A 21,039-nucleotide genomic window follows, 5' to 3' on the forward strand; every position below is an offset into this window, starting at 1 on the left:
TTCCTTCCAATCCTTCTTTCCTGCTTGGAATGCTGGTCGTTTAAGGGCTTGATAACAGGCGCCTGGGTGGCTCAGTCAGTTAGGCGACTGCCTTCGGCTCAGGTCATGATCCTGGAGTCCCGGGATCGAGTCCTGCATCGGGCTCCCTGCTCAGCGGGGAGTCTGCTTCTCCCTCTGACCCTCCTCCCTCTCGTGCTCTCTGTCTCTCATTCTCTCTCTCGCAAATAAATAAACAAAATCTTAAAAAAAAAAAAAAAGGGCTTGATAACTTGGAACAACTGCAGCCTTTTTGCCACCATGAGGGGAGAAATCACTAACAAGCTGAGCATGGCAAAGTGGGATACGGGGAGAGTCTGGTCCACAATAACTTGGTTATCAAGCAACAGCACCAGCTCTGGAACTGCCCACTTTAAGTCTTGTTCCGTGATAAGTTTCTAACATTTGTACCATTTTTAGTTGAGTATTCCATTACTTATTAATAATGGTAGCAAATACTTATAAGGTACTTGACAGTGTGCCAGGCACACTTTTACATTTACGAACTCATTTACGAACTCATTCCTATTAACAGCCTCATGAAGAACTTCTTATTTTGCAAGTGAGGAAACTGAAGCACAAGAGGTTTAAGTGTCTTGCTTAGGGTCACCTCCCCAGGTAATCTGGCTCCAGCATTCCCACTCTACACATTCTTTTAACTGGAAATCATGCACAGGGTAACCAAAAAAGAGGTTTGCAATAGATGACACATATTCTAGATAAAAGCTTTTAAATGGTGTTGAACCAAACCATTCAAATCTCTTTAAAGAGATTGTTTTTTAAAGATTTATTTATTTATTTTGAGGCGGGGGGGGGGCGGGTAGAGAGAGAGTGTGCTCGCGCGCACACGAGTGGGGCAGGGGCAGAGGGAAAGACTCCCAAGCCCCGCTCAGGACTTGATCCCACAATCCGTGAGATCGTGACCTGAGCTGAAACCAAGAGTTGGATGCTTAACCGACTGAGCCACGAAGGGACCCCTTAAAGAGCTTTTAAGTGATGTTTTACCTTGAGCCCAGAGCCTGGCAGTTAAGATCAGCGGTCTCGTTCCGGGGTAGGCTTCATGCCCTTTGTCAGCCGCTCACATCCGGTCTTCTTGTTCGGGCACTGACCACCTGTGCCGATGTCAATGGCGATTCTTCAGTCAGGAGCACACTGGGGTCGAGATCCCATCCTATTCTGTGTTAACCTCGGTCACCAGTACCACCAGCCACCCGGTCTCCCTTGTATTGAGCAACTTCAAAGTCACTCTCTATTTCTGCCTCCCCCTCAGCCTCCACATCCAGGGTTTACCACATATTATCTCTTCTCTTTCAGAAATGCTTCTCAAAGTCAGCTCTTCCTGCTGCTACCTCCTATTTGGTCTCCTAACCTGTTTTTCCTCACTCCCAAGTTACACACTACCTTCACACAACCTCCCGTTAGCTTAAAAGCACAACACACACGAACACATGTGGGGCGCCTGGCTGGCTGGCTGAGTCGATGGAACAGGTGACTCTTGACCTCAAGGTTGTAAGTTCAAGCCCCATGTTGGGTGTAGAGATTACTTAAAAATAAAACCTTGGGGGGCGCCTGGGTGGCTCAGATGGTTAAGCGTCTGCTTTCGGCTCAGGTCATGATCCCGGCCGGGGTCCTGGGATCGAGTCCCGCATCGGGCTCCCTGCTCAGTGCAGAGCCTGCTTCTCCTTCTCCCTCTGCCATTCCTTCTGCTTGTGCTCTTCTATCTCTCTGTCAAATAAATAAATAAAATCTTTAAAAAAAAAATAAAAAAAAAAAATAAAACCTTGGGGCGCCTGGGTGGCTCAGTTGGTTAAGCATCCGATTCTTGATTTCGGCTCAGGTCATGATCTCAGGGTGGTGGATCAAGCCCCGCGTCAGGCCCTGCACTGGGCGTGGAGCCTGCTTAAGATTCTCTCTCTCCTTCTCCCTCTGCCCCTCCCCCCACACTCGCTCGTGCACACTCTAAATAAACACATAAATAAAATCTTTTGAAAAATAAAAATAAGTTAGAAGCATAACACACACAATATATCACACACTACACCGGTGTGGCCCCCTGTTGACTACAGGGGTGACTCCCCACTGAGTGTGGCACAACAAGGCTCCCCATGCTCTAGCCCCAAACTATCTGTCCATCTACCTTCCCTCCCCCCAAATCTGGGCTGCAGCTACACATCTCTCTTTGCTGTTTCTCGAAGGTGCTAGGTACTTTCATGAGCCATGCTGTTCCCTCTGTTCATAAATACCCTTCTCTTTTTTTCACCTGGCAAATTTCCACTCATCTCTCAAGACTCAGCTCAAACATCGCCTCCACCACAGTCTTCCCAGAGTCTCCCAGGAGAGTATTCTTCCTCCCAGATTCCTGGCATGGCTGTTGATTTATACTGTTAGCAAGACACTCACATATAACATATCAGTTTATATATTCCACCACTGCACTGATATGTTAGAGAACAATGTTATTCTGAGTCCCCCATTCTTAATAATGGGCCTGACACAGAGTAGACACACGATAAATGATCATGTGTGAACTTTAAAGCCTGTTCGTTACAGTTCATTCCTTTCAGCGGTGGACGGTAACACGATCAGCTGTACATGGAACAGCTTCTATATCATGGAGACAAAACCCAGTCCAGACCCCACTTATGTGCCTTTTTTGGGAGAATGGGATACAATCCAGGTATACAGCATTGAAGTGTATACTTTTATTTTAACCAAGACCATGGGCTGAGGATAAGCATTTTGGTTTTATTTCTCTCTTTAGAGCCGAGGTAGTACACTTTACTCAGCCTGTAGAGAGGGTGAGCTGACAGAATTTGTTTTTGTTTGTGCTCTTATATTTTTGGTTAATTTATTTTTTAAATTATTTTTTTAAGATTTTATTTATTTGTCAGAGAGAGAGAGAGCACAAGCAGGGGGAAGAGGGAGAAGCAGGCTTTCTGCAGAGCAGGGAGCCCGATGCGGGGCTCGATCCCAGGACCCGGGAATCATGACCTGAGCTGAAGGCAGATGCTTAACCGAATGAGCCATTCAGGTGTCTCTATTTTCGGTTAATTCTTTTAAAGGTAACTTTTAGAATACCTCTACAGCCACAATCAGGCTCAGAATCTAAGCTATCCGTCCCCAAATTATGATGTTGCTTAGCAAAAGAGTCAAAACTGAAACCAAGAGCTCTAGCCTTCAGATTCAATATTCTCTCCACCACACTGTACTACTTCAGCAGGAATGTGTCCCTATAGAAATAATGCATCTAGTATCACACTCACCCAGGGGGGAGTTAGGAAGGGGGGAGGTCCAATTTTTTAAAAAAATATTTTGTTTTTATGTAATCTCTATACCCAACATAGGACTCAAACTTACAGCCCTGGGATCAAGAGTTGCACGCTCTACGGACTGAGCCAGCCAGATGCCCCAAGGTGGGGGGGGGCGGGGAGGGAGCCCATTTGAGTTTGAATCTCATTGTACATTATGCAATTTATAATGTCTTTAGTCATATTTGCTTGCCATCTTTTCTCAAAGCGAAATATCCATTTACATTTAAATAATCGAAAATAAGGACACATAGGACTTGTTAAAGACTAAATTCTGTCTCAATGATTATATTAAAATACTGTCTTTATCAAGGGTCAACAAAATTACCTATGCAACCTTCTGTATTCATCTTTTTATATGGACAATTTGTCTTCCCAGCAGTATGGGAAAGTGCCTGGAAGATTCGCACTTCCTCTTACATTTCTTTTTTATCTGTTAGTGTCATTTCTTGCTTGCCACCTGTGGCTAGAGGCTCAGGCCTATTTTTTTTTTCCTCACTAAGTCCTAATTACAGTGCATTAAAGGATAAGAAAAATACAGTTCAGAGAATTGAAGGACTTGCCCAACCTTGTCTTCTGCCTTTCCATCCTTGCTTTTTCTGCTGCAACAACTCCTGCTGGCCTGTGCATTGAATCAGTGGTCAGTAAGCATCTGTTACTTGTAACATCTTGCAGACTTCTGAACTCTAAGGCTTAGGGCCTATCTTTTGTGGGATAAAGGGAAGCCCGAATACAGCTAGACAAAAATGATAAAAATTAGGAATGGTGGTGGGCTCTTCCATACTTTTGGCCTGTGCCGCACCCACCTGTCTTGTTCTTGTCTCCTCCCTCCCCAGCACCGCCTTCAGCTCCTCAGGCCCTGAGAGCAGCATCCCCCTCCCCCACCCCCCCAGAATCCCCTCTGCCTTCTGTGGCATGGCTCCCATGGGAAATGGGATGCTTGAGCTGCCTGCCTCCTCAGAGCCTTGACCTGTTCTTACAGTCACTGAAAGCCACGCGCTTACAGAATCAGAGGAAAACCTTACCAGCTATCACAACACATACCTGACCCTGCACATCGGTGGGCCTTTTAATGCAGGTTCCTGCATAATCAACTTAAAAAAAAAAACAAAAAACCAAGAATGAAGAAATCTGAAAGGATAATGTGGAAGGAAGAGAATTTGGAGCTAGCGTATATACATTTATAAGTGAGGGAGGGAGGGAGAGTGGGGGAAAGAGAGGGTTCCAGGGACTGGGCAGATGAACCATGAGCCAGCGAATCGATGTCATTGGTTTACATTTAAGGAAAGTATACATGGTGCTAAATTGATCGGCCTTGGCCGGTGACCGCTAACCAACCACGAGGGTGTTCACTCTGGCCTGACCACGGCCGGTACCACACAGGCCCAGAGCTGCGGCCGCACCTTCTCATTTTTGAGTGCCCCAGGGTAGAGAGGAACAGTGATCAACGTTTTCTTGCAGACAGCAAGGAGCTCCAAGGATCATCCCTTCCGGCCTGCCCCTGCCTTCCAGGCGGGCCTTATACTCCAGTCAGGTTCTACATCCTGATTTTCTTCACGCGTCGCCTCCAGTCAACATCATCAGCAATCGTAAGACCTGGTGGTGGTGGATGGGGGTGGGGGGTTGCCCCCCAAAACTTATCTTAAAAAAAGTGGAGGGGCACCTGGGTAGCTCAGTTGGTTAGCGTCTGCCTTCGTCTCAGGTCATGATCCGGGATCCTGGGATCCAGCCCCGCATCAGGCTCCCTGCTCAGCCAGGAGTCTGCTTCTCCCTCTGCCTCTCCCTCATGCTCACTCTCTCTCTCAAATAAATAAATAAAATCTTTAAAAATAAAAAAAAAAATGGAGGGGCACCTGGGTGGCTCAGTGGTTAAGCGTCTGCCTTCGGCTCAGGTCATGATCTCAGGGTCCTGGGATCAAGCCCTGCATCGGGCTCCCTGCTCAGTGGGAAGCCTGCTTCTCCCTCTCCTGCTCCCCCTGCTTCTGTTCCCTCTCTCGCTGTCTCTTTCTCTGTAAATAAATAAATAAAATCTTTAAAAAAAAGTGGAAAGCCCTTACTTTAGGAGGACTTTTTCCAGGGCAGGCACAGTTACTCTCCACCCCCCCCTCCAAAAGGCAATAACAGAACAGTACCCCTGGCTGAATTTATGACCTATACTCCCCCCCCCTGCAGGGGAGAGGAAAAGGGCATGACTTTGAGAAAAACAAAGCATCAGGGGTTGATGGTGTGTGCTGAACTTTAAAATGTTAAATTACGGTGAAAAATATTTTGGAAGAGAAACTATCTTCGAAATTGTGCTACATAGTAAAGTTAATGGAGCCCATATGTCGTCTACTAAAACTTAGAAAAACAAACTGAAAACAATACTTTAGCGTCTGCCAGGCTGAAATGTGATCTACTCCTTAATATTCACTCAACCCAGAGTAAAATGCTTTAAAATGGTAATGATTCCAAAGTGCAGCCTGAGCTCAGTGGATAAACAACAGACCTCAAACACGGCAGGGGGTGGGGGTTTATGTTCTGATCCCAGCTCTGGGCAAATCACTTAATCTCCTGGTTCTTTCTCAATTTTCTCAGCTCTAGAATGGGGATATCAGTGTTTCACAAGGTGTTTACAAGACATCCTAAAATGATTGAAAAGCACTTTACAAATGTTCAATCACCGATGCTTTCTTCATAACTTGGCTTTATAACATCCTTCACTATTCATTCAGTGATGTGGAAATAAATAAAGACACGCCAAATGAGCACAGAGGCTATTTATTCAGAGCTTGCTATAGTAAGGGAGTCAGCTAACATCATTTGCCTTTGGCGGAGACTGGAGCCAGGCATTGGACTAGCTGAGCCCTAGAGTGGGAAAGAGGGAAGGCTTCAGATAATCCCTAATTGGAGTTTATTGGCAATGGGGAAGGTGAAGATGGGCTATCTAGAAGCGATTGGTTTGGGGAGCATATTTGGCTTTCTCGGGTTGGTCCTGGTTGGAAAGGGGGTGGGGATCCTGAGTTGGAAGCCAAGTTGCGTGGCTTGTTCAGCTGATTGCAGCAGAGGTTGTGGCTCAGAGTTCTGCCGTCATATAGGTCATATATTTGGCCATTGCCTCTTTGTATATTCAGTCTCTGAATATACATGGAAAATGAACGGTGGAAGGGATCCAAATATGCATTGATACAACTAGGTACCTGCCTAGTAGTCTTGGAAGTAGCTTGTACTTTTTATACCTTTCAATCACTTTTGGAAGCAGCGAATTTCAAAGATAGACTCCTGAACTAATAGTATTCCCTTTCCAGAATCAATGGGCATACCACCAGACTCGTAATTAGGACAACTGGGTTCTAGATGTGGTGATTCTATTGTGTCCATCCCCCAACCCCAGCCTGAGACCAGTCACATAACCTACCAGTTTCCTCGCAAATAGGGTGCAAATTCCTATCTGTGTAGCGTATCTCCTCATTTGGTTTTAAAATATGTGGCTTGGGGCACCTGGGCTGGCTCAGTTGGTGGAGTGTGTGGCTCTTGATCTTGGGGTTGTGGGTATGAGCCCCATGTTGGGGGTATAGATTACTTAAAAATAAAGTCTTAAAAAAATAAGTGGCTTAATGTTTGTACAAGGACCCTATAAAGCAGGTCTTTTGAACTCTACAAAGCAGGTATTTTAGGAGGCATTCTAGAAGTGTGAGAAGGAAGATTATGCCTTTAAAGTTTCACATAGTGAACTAGAACCTTAAACATTTTCCATGTGTCCTGCGAGGAGACTGGCTGACACTCCCTCAGACTCACCATCTTTCCCATCTCTACCTCCATTAAAGCCTCCCACACCTCTGCTTCTCTATTTCCTATCTGAGTGACAGGACCAGTAGAAACCTGGGAATTTCTTTAAGCCCCTAGAGAAAAGCTGTGTACTTGATTTCTACCTCTCACTAATTCACCCTTTTATCCAAAAACAATGTGTTCCTTACTGTTATTTTTAAGTGAAATTTTAAAATATTGTTGAAATTTCTCATTTTTAACTTCTAATATAGTAAATTTTGATAGCTATAACCAATATAAACAAAATCTCTTTAGGTCTTCAATAATAGTTAAGGGTGTAAAGGGGTCCTGAGACTAAAAAATTTGTTCATCACTGCTTTAGATAATATTGCTTTTTGTCCCAGTAATCTAGAACGTAGAATTACACATAAAAATTCATGTATAGTATGTTCATTGCAGCACATTTATCAGTATAATCAACTCAAGCCTCTGAACAGGATTAGTTACATATTCATATTACATTCATAAGGTAGAATACTATACAGTTACTGAACATGTTTTCAAAGAATTTTAATGAATACAGACAACTATTCTGGACAAAGGTGCCAAGAATACATGGATGGGAAAAGGCTAGTCTTCAAAAAATGGTGTTGGGAAGATGCTGTACGTACATGCTAAGAATGAAGTTGGATGATTATTTGACAGCATACACAAAAATCAACTCAAAATAGAATAAAGACATAAATCTACTACCCCAGGGGCGCCTGGGTGGCTCAGTCGTTAAGCGGCTGCCTTCGGCTCAGGTCGTGGTCCCAGGGTCCTGGGATCGAGTTCCGCATTGGGCTCCCTGCTCGGCGGAGAGCCTGCTTCTCCCTCTCCCTCTCTCTGCTGTTCTGCCTACTTGTGCTCTCTCTCTCTGTGTTAAACAAATAAATAAAAATCTTAAAAAAAAAAAAATCTACTACCCCAAACCATAAAATTTCTAGAAGAAAATATAGGGGAAACTCCTTGACATTGGTCTTGGCAATGATTTTTTGGACATGATACCCAAAGCACAGGCAACCAAAGCAAAAATAAACAGATAGGACTATGTCAAACTAAAAAGGTTCTGCATAGCCAAGGAAGCCATCAACAACAGGAAAAGGCAACCTATGGAATGGGAAAAAAATTTGTAAATCACATATCTGATAAGGGGTTAATGTCCAAAATATATAACTCTTACAACTCAATAGCAAAAACAAAAACAAACCAAACCCAAAAAACCTGATTAAAAAATGGGCAAAGGACCTGAATAAACATTCTTACAAAGAAGGCAAACAAATGGCCAACAGGTACACAAAAAGGTGCTCATCATCTCTAATCATCAGGGAAATTCATATCAAAACCACAATGAGATATCACCTCACAGCAGTCAGAATGGCTAGTATCAAAAAGACAAGAAATAACAAATGCTGGCAAAGATGTGGAGAAAAGGCAAGGGTTGTACACCTTGTACTCTATTGGTGGGAATGTAAACTGGTGCAGCCACTTTAGAAACCAGTATGGAGGTTCCTCAAAAAATTAAAAATAGAACTACCATTTGATCCAGCAATCCCACTTCCGGGTGTATTCCCAAGGAAAATGAAATCACTCCCTTGAAGAGATATATGCACCCTCATGTTCATTGCAGCATTATTCACAATAGCCAAGAAAGGGAAATAACGTAAGTGTCCATTGACAGACGTATGGGAAAGAAAATGTGGTGTATATCTACATACACAATGAATATTATCCAGCCTTTAAAAAGAAGGAAATCCTGCCATTTGCAAAAACGTGGATGAACGTAGAGAGCATTATGCTAAGTGGAATAAATCAGAAAGAGAGAGACAAATACTCCATAGTATCACATATATGTAGAATCTAAAAGAAAAAGAGAAAGAAGAGAAAAGAAAAGAAAGGAAAAGAAAAGAAAAGAAAAGGTCAGATTTGTAGAAATAGAGTAGAACAGTGGTTACCAGGACCTGGGAGGGGGCGGGGTGGGAGTGGGGAAGTGGGGAGATGTTGGTCAAAGTGTACAAACTTTTAGGTGTAAGATGAATAAGATCTGAGGATCTAATGCACAGAATAGTGACAATGGTTATTAATATTGTATACTTGAAATTTTCTGAGTAGATCTCAAGCATTCTTAATACAAAAAAAGATAACTGTGAGATGATGGATGTGTTAATTTTATTTTTAATCAATTTGATTTGATTTCAAAATGTATATATATATCAAATCATCATGTTGTATATTTTAAATATATTATAACTTTATTTGACAATTATACTCTAATAAAGCTGGGTGGGAAAGAATTCTAATGATATGGGGAAATGCTAGCAGGATAATATTAAATGAAATATGGGACCATATTATGTATAATCTCCATTTTGCATATATGTGTGTTTTTGTGTGTGTAAAGGTTTAAAGAAAATTTACCGGGGCACCTGGGTGGCTCAGTTGGTTAAGCAACTGCCTTTGGCTCAGGTCATGATCCTGGAGTCCCGGGATCGAGTCCCGCGTCGGGCTCCCTGCTCGGCAGGGGGTCTGCTTCTCCCTCTGACCCTTCCCCTCTCATGCTCTCTCTCTCTCTCTCTCAAATAAATAAATAAAATCTTAAAAAAAAAAAAAAAGAAAAAGAAAATTTACCAAATACACCAAAACACTCACAGTGATTATCCATCTTTGGGTTATCAGACTTTGGGTGATTTTGTTTCTTTATACTAAATACTATGATACTAAAATATCATTTTTATAATTAGAAAAACACAAAAATTATTTTTTAAAAGTTATAACACCATATATATGTTTTATATATATATGTTTATATATAAATATTATATATAAATATATTACATATATATGTTATATATATACATATATATTTTTTTTAAGTAGGCTCCACACCCAGTGTGGAGCCCCATGCAGGACTCGAACTCACAGATCAAGACCTAAACGCAGATCAAGAGTCAGACACTTAACAGACTAAGCCACCCAGGTGCCCCCCACATTTATATTTTTAATGCAGAAGCTTCCAGTCCCCCCAAAAGACAAGGATCCACATTTACATTTTTTTTTGGAGAAGGAGCATTTGCAACAGCACTTACAAATATGAAAATTTACGTAGCCACTGCTTCAATATCCAATCATGTGTCTAGAGTCTGAAAAGTCATCTCTTTCATCAAACATGTCTTCCATAAAGTCCGACCAGGACAGGCCAGAAATCAGGCATACCAGTGGCAACAGGTGGAGGCCCTGGCCTGGACATAGGTGCATGGCTAAGGATGTAAGCCTTGAAGAAAATACCAAAACCAAAAGATACGCCTAAGGGGAAAAGACAGATGGACTTTGACTTCTATAAACCAAGTCACAGTAGAATCTGAAGGTCAGCCCAAACTGGGGTGGAGCAGGCAGCAGCAGGTGACTGGAAGAAGGCCAAAGAGGCCATTGGCAAGAGGGAGATTCAGCAGCAGGGACTCAGGCACCAACTCCAGGTACTGGAACTTACGAGTGATTTGAGGCAAAGAAGGAACCAGCGCATGCGGAACCTCCGTTCAAGAGGCTGTGCGTTAAAATGGGAAAACCTTGACTTCAGAGACATACCTGAAAGACCTAGCTCAGACATACTCAGTTCAGCCAAGTGACCTTGTGCTATTTCTACCTCACAGGGTTATGGTGGAGATAGAATAAAACGTGGCAGATGAAATATCCAGCCCAGAGCCTACAGAACAGAAATAAATTGAAGTCACTACTGTTATTATTGTTAGTGCTTTTTCAACTTTCATCAAATGGGGACTTGGGTGTACGTAGTTAAGAACCAATGTTCTTTTGTGGCGCCAGGGTGGCTCAGTTGGTTAGACATCTGACTCTTGATTTCAGCTCAGGTCATGATCTCAGGTCTTGAGATGGAGACACCCACCAAAAAGACCCCCCCCCCCCCCCCCCCCACCCCGCCCCTGGACAGGCTCCACATTCAGCACGAGTCTGCATGTCCCTCTCCCTCTTCCCCTCCCCCCAACCACCACTCCTGCGCATGCGCTCTGTCTCAAGTACATAAACAAAATCTTAAAAAAAAATCAATGTTCCTGCCAAACATTTTGCCTAATGGACCAAGTCTAGAAATTCTTCGGGAAAGTGCACCTGGGGCACAGGTCCCTCTAGACCTGAAGGAGCCTAGGTCAAGGGGACCTCATAATGACACACGGCTTATTTTATCTTTGGGCAAGTCTTTTTCACCTGGAGCACCAGCTTCTCGGCACCACACCTGTACGTGCAGCCTGTAAAAATGAGGCTTTTCTGCTTTTATTGGTCTCTGTTGGAATAAGAGGGGTTCAAAGCAGGTTCACTTTCTTCTCATAAGCCTTAAATCATAGTGTTCACAAACATTATACTTTTTATGGTTAAGAAACAGAATCACACATATAGATCATGAATCGTATCTTAATCTGATTGGCTATATGTTGAAACTTTTTTGGGAGGGATTATAGATGTTTACCTTCAAATTTCCAACATTATATCAACCATAACAGGAAAAAGAAAGGGAATTTCCCTCCTGATTTTTATGCCCTTCACTCAAAGCTTAGAGAATATGCCCGTATCTTTTGCTGCTACCTGTGTTGGATCCTGTGTTCCCAGCCTTGTTTACCTATAGGTTCCAGCTCAACTCCGCCCTGATCCTGACTAAAATAAGACTTAGGCACAACTAGTAATTGCTCTTCAGGCTGTGTGTGGACTTTAAGCGCTAGGCATAATTAGACCCACTATAGTAATTATTTTTCATTTTTTCCACTGCCCAGCATCCCTTCTGCTTCTTTTGACAACACTAGCCTATCTTTTTGGTGGGTGTCAGGGATAGGAAGGGGCAAAGTGGGGGAACCATTCCTCCCTGGCTCCATATGATCATGGTGGAACTCTCACAGTGCTCTGCTTCCCTCACATGGGGATAAGAAATGTGTTTATGAAATAAGACTTTCAAACTTCAGATATGTGATTGGCTATTTACACACTGGCTGTACCAACCATCCCCTGAGATTCTGATTCAACTGGGGCCAGGGCCTCAGTATTGCTTAAGTTCCCCAAGTGGTCCTAGCATGCAAACAGGGTTGAGATCCGCAGGATTAGGGTAAGCAAGCCATGACAGTAGACCCTGAGAGCTCCTGTCTCTCACTAACTCAAGGGACTCTCTTTCCCTCTGCCCTTTCTCCATTTTTCTCCCTCTTGAATTTCCATCTGGCTTATCATATTATAAAGTGGATATTTGTGCTCTGAAGTTAATACAGAATTAAGGTTTTTGATTTAAAAAAAACCCACCAGGGGCACCTGGGTGGCTCAGTTGGTTGAATGTCTGACTCTTGGTTTTGGCTTGGGTTGTGATCTCACGGGTCGTGGGATTGAGCCCCATATGAAGCTCCGCACCCTCTGCCCCTCTCCCCATTTGCAAGCACGCACATGCACTCTCGCTCTCTTGCACGTTCTCTCAAATAAATAACGGGGTGCCTGGGCGGCGCAGTCGGTCAAGTGGCCCAGCTCTTGGCTTTGGCTCAGATCACGATCTCACGGTCCCGGGATTGAGCCCTGTATCAGACTCTGTGCTCAGTGGGGAGTCTGCTTCAGGATTCTCTCTCCCTTGCCTTCTGGCCCCACCCTGCGCTCTCTCTCACTCTCTCAAATAAATAAATAAATCTTAAATAAATCTTAAAAAAATAAAATAAAAATCCCAGCAGAGGATGCGGGATCATTTATGACATTTTTATTATTCTCAGACCCAACAGCAGGTTTGTGTTCTTTAACAGACTCTACAGTTCCCAACATGGCATATTTGTGTTAACAGAAAGATTATTCTGTGAGTCTTTGAGAAGACTAGTAATGAGAAGCAGAAAGGGAGTTTGGAGGCTGTTTCTAGAGCTTAGTGGGCATATTCTGATATCCTAAAGTGAAGGGAGACCTGCGGCCCGATAAGATTAAAATGAGCCTTGTAATTCTGTAAAAAGATAGACACACTCTTCTCGTTGTTGTGCTATCTGGACACCAGGATTTTGCTTTGGAGACTTGTGCAGGCCTCATATGGTTCTGGAATTAGATATATCTATATATCCAAAACATATATTTTTAATTCCTTCAATCAAGACTTTATAAAGATAACAGACAAATGGATGTGTTTGAAAAGACTGAGCCCATGCTGCCTCATGCCCACCGCCCAGTTTACCCTTGCGGAGGTTTCTGTGTAACGAAGTCGAACGTGATACTTTGTGTGGAACATCATTCAATATCTGGCTGGCAGCAGCAGCTGGAAATTACTGTTTAAACACTTCATGCTCACTGATCCATGGGCTACCAAGGCGCAGGGCTGAAAGTGTTTAACTCCCTGTCTGAGGTTAGCCTTCCACCTGCTTCCCAGTTCAGTGACAGAGCCACCTGTTGTAAAGGCAGTCTGAGTTCATAAAAGCCAATGATCTCTGGCCAATCTACAATTTTTATTAGTGACATTTGAAGGCAGTACTGTGACAATTTTTCCTCCTTTCCCTCATCCATTTAACACGCAGTGACTGAGCAACGTCTCGGTGCCAGGCGTTGTGTTAGGAACTGGTGATTCAAAGACAATACACGATTATAAGAAGTTGTGCTATGCATGACCCTAGAGGTATGAACAAAGTAGCACAGAGAAACAAAGTTTTCTTAGGAAATTCAAGGCTTTTTTTTTTTTTTTTAAATAGGGGAAGTCATGTGCAAGTTGGGTCTTGAAGAGTAGATATATGGGAGTTTCCCTAAGAGCAGGTAGACAGTGGTACTCCAGGCAGAAAGAATAGTATGTACAAATGCATATGAAGGGGAAAAAGCATGGCAACTTTTTAATTTTTTAAGAATTTTATTTATTTATTTGACAAAGAGAGACACAACGAGAGAGGGAACACAAGCAGGGGGAGTGGGAGAGGGAGAAGCAAGCAAGCTTCCTGCGGAGCAGGGAGCCCCGATGCGGGACTCGATCCCAGGACCCTGAGATCATGACCTGAGCCAAAGGCAGACACTTAACGACTGAGCCACCCAAGCGCCCCCAAAGTGTGGCAACTTTGAGGGTAGTGAGAAATGCAGTGTCTAGTGCAATGGGTATTGCGAATCAGGTTATACATGAGACTAGAAAGGTAGTTTTTTGGAAGGGTTTTTGTAAGCCTGCTTTAGAGTTTAGATTTTAGTCTAGGAGCATACAGAGTAAAGTCATTTCTGAACATGATATGTTTTTGTTACAAAAGAAAATCTACCAGCTGTATGAAGAAAAGGCTAGAGGTGAGAGGCAGAAAAGGCAGGCTCAAGGCTCTTTCTAGAGCAACGGTTCTCAACCAGGGTAGATTTTTGCCTGCAGGGGATGTTTGGCAACGGCTAGAGACATTTTTAATTTCATGAGGGGGGTAGAGGGTCGCGAGGAGGTGGTGGTGGCGGTATACCCCGAGCAGAAGCCGGGGATGCTACTAACATCTTACAACGGACAGGACAGCACACACACCCCCACCCCCAAAAAGAATCATCCAACCCAAAATGACAACAGTACCAAAGTGGAGAAACTCTGTTCTAGGCTGTAAGAGGACAAGCTTCTGCTTTGGGTTGCTGGATGTCTATTCCCTCTTCTTCTTCGGAAAAGCACCTTGATTTTTTTTTGTTTTTTGTTTTGTTTTGTTTTGTTTTTTTGAGAGAGAAAGCAAGAGCGCACACACAAGCAGGAGAGGGAGGGGCACGGGGAGAGGGGAAGAGAGAGAATCCTAAGCAGGCTCCATGCCCAGCACGGAGCCCCGCTCGATCCCACCACCCAGAGATCAGGAACCAGGCCAAAATCGAGAGTCCCACACTTAACTCACTGAGCCACCCAGGCACCCTAGCACCTTGATTTTTTCATTCAGATGTTCACCTTTTACTATAAAACCACATGCTTCAGGGGAAGCCGACCCCACCCCCAACCACCGGAGGTGGGGCTGAATTGATGAAGCCAATCAGCTCATCCTGTTCCCCTAGTGTATTCATTTGGGTAGAGGTCAAGCTATGGTAACTAAGAGACCCCAAAATAGTGCTTTAAATAAGATGGAAATTCACTTCTAACTCTCAGGAAAGTGACTGGTCGGAGATCCGGGGCTAGCTGGGTAACGCTGTGCCACCACCTCTTAAGTAACACAGGTGGCTTTCATCTTCCTGCGCCGCATCTCCTCGCGTGGTCCAGACGCAATCAGCTCCACGCTCTGGTTCTAATCTGCGGGAACAGCCAAGAGACAGTGCACTGCAAGCCGTTTTTGGTCTTTAAGGGGATGATCTAGAAGTAGCACACATCACTTTCCCTCCCATGCCATTGACTTGAACTTAGACCCATGATCATGTCCACCCAAAAGAGAAACTGGGTACTGGCCATGTTCTGAGCTGGAAGTTGGAAAGTGCTGGTTCTTCTGCTAAAAGGAGAAAGGGCAGTGTGGAAACTGAGGGGTAAATCATATCTTTATCACATCTAGACTGAGTCAGGGTTTGGTTGGGCAACATGACTTAATATAGGCCCATGAGATATGAAAAATTGTGAAAAAACACATTTTCTGGGAGCTTCTGGGAAAGAAGCTAGTAAAATTCAAATCAACCTAAAAACAACTTACAATGAGCTGATATTTTTTTCTTAACTTTATTAGATCTCTTCCTCCAAACTGCATTTTTATTCTTCAGGTTTCCACACTGTCCTATTTCCATCGGTGGAAATCGCCACCACATTCTCCCTATCATAATGAATTGATACTTGACATTCTCTTTGTAGCCCCGATAACTAGTCGCTCATGAAATCAAAGTTCTATTTTCTTGTCCTTTTTTTCAACAACTTTTTATATCATTCACATATCATACAGTTCCCTCATTTACAATTACGATTGCACCCAATTACAGTATACAATTCTATGGTTTTTAGTATATTCACAGGTAGGTACAGCCATCACTATAGTCAGTTTTAAAACATTTTCATCATCTCAAAATGAAAGCCCACACCCTTTGCCTATCACCTCAAAGGTCCCCATCACCCTCAACCCTAAGCAACCACTAATTTACCTTCTAGCTCTATAGATCTCCCTGTTCTGGACACTTCATAAGAATGGGATCATATAATATGTGGTATTTTGACTGGCTTCTGTCACTTAGCATACTGTTTTCAAGGTTCATTCATGTCGTAGCATATATCGGTGCTTCATTCCTTTTCTCATATTCCTCATATTTCAGTTATGGACCTACTACATTTTGCTTATCCATTTGCCAGTTGAAGGGCATTTGGTTTGATTCTACCTTTTGTCTATTGTGACTAATGCTACCCTACACATTTGTGTACATGTTTTTAAGTGGACATATATTTTCATTTCTCTTGGGCATGTAGCTAAGAGTGGAATTGCTGGATCATATGGTAACTCCATGTGTAGGCATTTCAGGAACTGCCAGACTGCTTCCCAAAGCAGGTGCACCATTTCACATTCTGACCAGTGGTGTTAAGGGTTCTGATTTCTCCATATCCTTGCCAACATTTATTATATAACTTTTTGATTCTAGCAGGTCCTCTCTTCTTTTCCAAGAGGAATCATCTAATCTAAGTCCTCAACTGGTCCATTGGTCCCTGATTTCAAATCTTTTCTAGCACTACCTCTGTATTTGCCTATCCCCAATCCCCCAGTTACTCATAACAAGCACCTAGCTTACTTGGGCCTGCCTGGCCTTGCCCTCTTGCACCAGTGAGAGAGACCCATCAGGCAATATGCAGGTGATGATCTGCTCCAGAACTGCCCAGTCCTCCATACACACACTGAATTGGAAAACATTAAAATACCATGACCACAACATTGCTGGTAAAAATGTAATATGGTATAGCAATTACAGAAAACAGAGTGGCGGTTCCTCAAAAATTTAAAAATAGAATTACCATATGATTTAGTAATTCCACTTCTGCATACATACTTGTGTTGGTCCACTCCCGGGTGTATACCTGAGATATGTCAACTTGACTGGGTCACAGGATGCCAGATGTCCAGTTCAACATTATATCTGGGTGTGTCTGTAGGGTGTTTCTAGACGAGATTAGTATTTGAACAGGTGGGCTGAATAATGCAGATGACCCTTCCCAATGTGAATGGTCACTATTCAATCTGTTGAGGACCTGAATAGAACAAAATGTGGAGGAAGAAGAATTCTTTCTCTCTGCCTGACGATTGAGCTGAGATACCGGTCTTTTGCTCTCAGAATGGGATCTACATCATCAGTGCTCCTGCTTCTCAGGCTGTCAGACTTGGATTAGAACTACACTATTAGCTTCCCTGGTCTCCAACTTGCAAATGGCACGTCATGGGACTTCTTAGCTTCCACAATCACATGAGCCAATTCCTCATAACAAATCTCATTATAGGGAGCCTTTGGTTAAGCGAATGCCTTTGGCTTGGTTCATGATCCCAGGGTCCTGGGATCAAGCCCTACATGAGGCTTCCTGCTCCCCGGGAAGCCTACTTCTCCCTCTCCCACTCCTCCTGCTTGTGTTCCCTCTCTCACTGTTTCTGTCAATTAAATAAATAAATAAGATCTTAAAAAAACCCCTCATTATATATAATTTCCATTGTATACATATATATAATTTCCATATATATATCCTATTGTTTCTCTGGAGGACTGTAATATAATATGCAAGTGAATTGGAAGCAGGAGCTTGAACAGATACTTGTAAATCCATGTTCATAGCAACATTATTCATAATAGCCAAAAAGTGGAAAAAACCCAAGTGCCTAAGTGTCCATCAACAGCTGAATGGGTAAACAAAACGTGGTGTACACATTTGGAATGGAATATTATTCAGCCTTAAAAAGGGAGGAAATTCTGGGACGCCTGGGTGGCTCAGTCAGTTAAGCATCCAACTCTTGATCTCAGCTCAGGTCTTGATTTCAGGGTCGTGAGTTCACGCCCTGCTTTGGGCTCCATGCTGGGCGTGAGGCTTACTTAAAAGAAAAATTTTTTAAAGATTTTATTTATTTATTTGAGAGAGAGAGAGTGAGAGAAAGAGTACAATTGGGGGTTGCTGCAGAGGGAGAGGGAGAAGCAGGCTCCTTGCTGAGCAGGGAGCCCAATACGGGGCTCAATTCTAGGACCCTGAGATCATGACCTGCGCCAAAGGCAGACACTTAATGGACTGAGCTGCTCAGGTGCTCCTTAAAAGAAATTTTTAAAAATATTTTTAAAAAGGGCGCCTGGGTGGCTCAGTTGGTTAAGCCACTGTCTTCGGCTCAGGTCATGGTCCTGGAGTCCTGGGATCGAGTCCCGCATCAGGCTCCCTGCTCGGCGGGGAGTCTGCTTCTCCCTCTGACCCTCCCCCTTATCATGCTCTCTCTCTCTATCTCATTCTCTCTCTCAAATAAATAAATAAAATCTAAAAAAAATATTTTTAAAAAGGGAGGAAATTCTGACATATGTTGTCACATGAATGAGCCTTGGGGACGTTACGGTAAGTTAAAAAAAAAAAACAGTTACAAAAGGACAGATACTGTGTGATCCCACTTATATGAGGAACTTAGAGCAGTTGAATTCACAGGAACAGGAAGTGGAAGGGTAGTTACCAGGAACTGGGGGAAGGAGGAACTGGGAGTTATCTTTTTTTTTTCTTACCTTTTTTTTTTTTTTTTTTAAGATTTAATTTATTTATTCATGAGAGACAGAGAGAAACAGAGGGAGAAGCAGGCTCCCAAGGAGAGGGAAGCCCGATGCGGGACTCGATCCCAGGACCCTGGGATCATGACCTGAGCCGAAGGCAGACGCTTAACCATCTGAGCCACCCAGGCGCCCCTGGGAATTATCTTTTAATAGATACTTCTCAGTTTGAGAAAAAGAAAATGTTTTGAGATGCATGTTGATGTCAGTTGTATAACCATGTAAATGTACTTAATGCCACTGAATTGTACACTGACAAATAGTTAAGATGGTAAATTTTATGTCATGCATATTTTACTACCACTAAAAATTTAAAAAATTATGACAGTAAAATACATATAAATGAGGTATGATTGAGCCAGAAAGAGAAATGAAGTACTGATATATGCTGCTGTTACGGAACCTCGACTGGATCGCCCAATGGAAGAATCAAGTGGCACCCAGAGATCTTGGAGGATAGGAGGTTTGTTTAACGCCGGCGGGCTCAGAGGAGAGCGGTCTCCAAAGGTCTGAGCCCTGAGCACAAACGAAGGGGGCAATTTAAACCCTTCTACTTCTGCATACCTGGCACTTTTGGCACGTGCCAAGCAGGGTAGGGAGAAGGACCCGGATTGGTGCGCGCAAGAAGCAGAGCAGGGAGAAGTACTCAGAAGAGCCCCGGGGCAAGGGCTGGGACTCTCTCTCTGGCTTGGTTGGCCATCTTAGGACACAGATTTTCCTTATCATTCCCCCCCTTTGATGCTCCTTTAAATACCTAGTTTAGAGGGCAATATCTTCATCTTCTAAGGGAACGATAGTGAGTAAGGAGTAACTGGAGTCTGATTTTAGCAATTTGAGTAGTGATAAACCTAGTAAGGGCATTAAAAATACAAGGACCAGATGCTACTATGAGGAGAAGTAATAGGAGGTGGCCAAGGAGGGGGGCAAACCAAGGGAACCATTGTGAGAGTGTATCGCACCAAGTTGTCCACTGGAGTGTTTCCCACCGGTGATGTACTCGTTCCTGTAATTGGGCCAGAGTTTCTTGGACCACTCCCGACTCATTAGCATAGAAACAACATTCTTCCTGTAAGAAGAGGCAGAGCCCCCTTGTGCGGCCATGAGCAAGTCGAGCCTGCACCTGTTTTGGAGGACCACCGAGGCCAGTGAATCGAGTTGGCGCTGCAGGGCCAGGGCCGACTGCGTGAGGGCGGAAAAATCCACCATGAGGTGTTGAGTTAACCCATGGTACTGAATCTGAACATCCCGAAGCCAGTGGCACCAAGGGCAACACCTGATGCGGCTAGCAGGCTCATGATAAGAGGGATGGCCACGGGGGAGCATCGAAGGCGGCTAGGAGGTCTCCATATGAGTGGGGCATCGCTCGCGGGGAGGACTGAAAGATCGGGTAAGAGGCTGACAAGCGTGCATGACTGATCGTGCGGGGTGATGCAGATGTATACACCTTGATCACAAGCCAGAAAAGTGTTGTTAGGTGCACAGACCCGACTGTGGCCCGTGATGGGAGAGGAAGAGTTGCCATACAGCAGTACTGGAGCCAGAAAGGGATAATCTGAGGTCCCCAGTGCCGAGGTGGGAGGTGACACGGTAGATTGGTTGAGGATGACACCTAGGTATTGGACGGGACCAGGCTTTATACAGATCCAGCAGTCAGACGCTAGAGGTGGATTTGAGCGGTTACGTGCTTGGTGGGAGGCGTTAATCATACCTAACAGTTGCGCTATAGATGCTTGCTGCGTGTGGATGGGGGGCCCAGGGATACACCAGGGCGAGTTATTTTCTGTCTGACTCTGGGGGTTGACTGTAAGGCTTGGAGTGAACGTGGACTTAATCACAAATTCGGCCATGGGGTCGGTTCCCATAGGGTGATATTGGCCCAACAGGAGAATGATTTCTGTAGCCCATGATGTGGGATTCGGTTCTAAGACTGAGAGGGTGAGCGGTATACACTGATTGTTAGAGCAAGAGGATGGGGTGGCATTGCGTGACAAGGAAACCTGGATGTCACTGCGCTGTTTGAGGCGCCACCACCTGGTGGGCCATCATTCCATTCCCGCCCAACTCACCACCCATGACTCATCCCCAGGCTTGCGAGCAGAACTGAGGGCAGGTGTTTGGCTGTTGAGGCGTAGGGCCCCCTCAGATGTAGATATCCACCAGCTGGTAACCAGAGTGACGGCCATGGTAGGAACACCGTCTATGAGGTTCCCAGGAGGTATCAAGAAGCTGGCATCCATCAAAATGGAGG

Source organism: Mirounga leonina, unplaced genomic scaffold (genome assembly GCF_011800145.1).
Source record: "Mirounga leonina isolate KUSES-001 unplaced genomic scaffold, KU_Mleo_1.0 Mir_201, whole genome shotgun sequence".
NCBI lineage: Eukaryota > Metazoa > Chordata > Mammalia > Carnivora > Phocidae > Mirounga > Mirounga leonina.